Source organism: Etheostoma spectabile, chromosome 5, assembly GCF_008692095.1.
Source record: "Etheostoma spectabile isolate EspeVRDwgs_2016 chromosome 5, UIUC_Espe_1.0, whole genome shotgun sequence".
Taxonomy (NCBI): Eukaryota; Metazoa; Chordata; class Actinopteri; order Perciformes; family Percidae; genus Etheostoma; species Etheostoma spectabile.
This window is the reverse complement of record NC_045737.1, coordinates 11,984,624-11,987,038: the sequence shown is the minus strand read 5'-3', so window position 1 is coordinate 11,987,038 and position 2,415 is coordinate 11,984,624. Positions and strand designations below refer to the sequence as shown.

The 2,415-nt window shown below is 39.3% G+C and overlaps 1 protein-coding gene across 1 annotated transcript in view; it reads left to right on the top strand.

Moving 5' to 3' along the window:
• LOC116690196 (GDNF family receptor alpha-2) overlaps window positions 1-131 on the top strand; it is a 71,371-nt gene extending 71,240 nt beyond the window's left edge. Inside the window, exon 9 of the mRNA XM_032517025.1 lies at window positions 1-131. This exon is cut by the window's left edge and continues 378 nt beyond it. The gene's annotated coding sequence lies outside the window, so the exon portion shown is untranslated.
• Window positions 132-2,415: the final 2,284 nt, after the last annotated feature.

Below are 2,415 nucleotides of genomic sequence, written 5' to 3'. Positions count from 1 at the left end.
TAACTTATTTTCAATGACTGCACACAGTACCCTATCTAAGTTCTAAGAAATAAGCACCAATAATGATCAAAAATCTTGTTTATATTTTTTTTAATACCTTTTTTATAGTTGAATATCCTTGTTTTCTCACATAAAAAATTTGATCTCACAGGGGTAAATGGCAAATATGAACCATAAATGATTCATATAACATTGGTAATTGAGATAAATTAAACATCTGTTAATTATTTATTACATAAATTGTTATGTCGGTATTGATTTAAAAGCCTAATAACGTGGTGGGTCCACTAGCCCCGGGAACATTGGCTGTGTAACAAAAAAATGTGAACACCTTACAAGGGTTATACAATCTGTCTGGCCATCTATCTAAAACATGTCTGCCACATCAACAGTAAAAAGCCAGGGCCAGTGTTTGAGAATCAAAAAGCAAGGGCTTCTTATCCTTCATCAACATTCAACCATTTTAGAGGGAGACATCCATCAAAGATGAAGCACAGTTGCCAATTACCTTTCCTCAGTGGTCCATAATGCAATACAGCCGTAATACAGTGCAGACCCCATCCCAGACTCCCTTCTCCAACACAGACGCGAGTCCTCTTTACAGCAGGAAGACACTATTTTTTACACGCTTACATTTTCATGTTAAATTACAAATATAGTATATTTTGGCAAAAGTGTGTGCGAGTCCAGTTTGACGCTTCTCTGCAGTCAATTACACCTGTATGTAGTTTGGCATTTTGCCTGTATAATTTAGAGTCTACAGCAGGATTATATTACTGGTAGGAAGGTAAAACGCAGACAGACTGCAGCATTTGTACCTGGGTGATAACAAGGATCTGGTGATGTTTGTGGGTTGTGTGCACTGTGAGACGTCACTGACTAACACTTCGTGTTCAATCTTTTTGACAACACAAAATGTTTTTTTTTTGGCTTTCGCTCTATGTGTGGAACCAAATAGAGTTCTTCATGCCTCCGCCGCGTGCCATAAATGTAAATCACAGCGTTTGCCTGTTAGCAGTATATTCTGTTCCATAAATGCAACATGAAAGTGAACTTCTGCCCTGCTGTGTATATTTTACATTCTGCTCTATCAGAGAATTTACAGATATAAAAAGCTCCCTGGGCTTCCTGTTTACGCAGCTGTCACCAGAACAATGCTGTCTGTACCTCCCTACCTATTAATCAAACTTTGATTTGGTCAGTTTGTTGCTTACTTTTCAGAAAAAAAAAATTGATGACTCACCGTGAGTGATTATATAGTCCACTTCCCGTAAAAAGCCAATCAAAACTGGCAGATAAATTAAGGGTTTTGACATGTAGAAAATGCAAATAAACTGATCAAAATTCAAACCTCCCCTCTCTTCATTTCCCCCCTCCCTGGAGTGGGTCGGCGTTTGGGGTGAAAAAGTAAAACTCAGCAGTTTCTACACAGCTTAAGAGAATGTATATGCAAGAGACCTACACAACACACAAACCACAATTTAGAAATGTATCAGGGTTGGGTCTTTTTGGCAGATATTACCGGTGCAGGAGTACAGCGATGGGACAGCTTGAAAAGAGGCAGAATAAAGTGCTTTTATAGAGGAGATAAGTGAACGGTTGCAGTTGGGTTTGCATGTTAGATGTTAAGCCTATGATACGGTTATCTGTCTGCATCATAATTTAAGCTTCTGAGACAGAAATGTGCGACTAGCGTCTATAGAACAAAGTGCTCAGCTGCACAACTTTAAAGAGCACACCAGTTCCAGAGTTGTGGGCGTCTTTTTGACTTCCACCAGGGAAGCAGGGGATGCCAACCTGTCAATCAGGACAGAGGCTCAGCAATGCTAACCATGCTAACATTATGGACATTGAAAATAGACCTGAACTTGTTTTGGGGTGTTGTCAATATTCACCTTTGACAATCTCAGTGTGTGTTTTCACAAATTTAATTGGAACACTTTGGTCGCCGAACAATGTCTTGTTTGTGGAGCTAGATTTGTTTCTTTATTACATGTGATCATGGTCATCTATGCCGGTGACAAGGGCGTAATGATTCATATCGACTCCCCAAGACCATAGACAGTTAAAGGAAGAGCTTGTCTTGCCCAAGACAAGACCGTGCTCACCCGACTGGCCAATAGGAACGTGGCCCCGGCCGTGACATTATTTTTACAGCGAGAGAAAAAAATCCTGAAACAAGAGCAAGAAATCGCATCGAGAGCAATGACTTTAGGTCTTGAGAGCGAGAAGAAAAACATTTTGAGACAAACACATTTTTTTTTAGAGAAATCTTTTTCACACTGATAGCAAAAAATATTTATTTGAGAGTTTAACCTTCATGTTGTCCTCGGGTCAAAGTGACCCATTTTCCTTCTTCAATGTTCTTTTTAATTACCCAAAATAACATGACTGATTCCACACAACGCTCTTTAG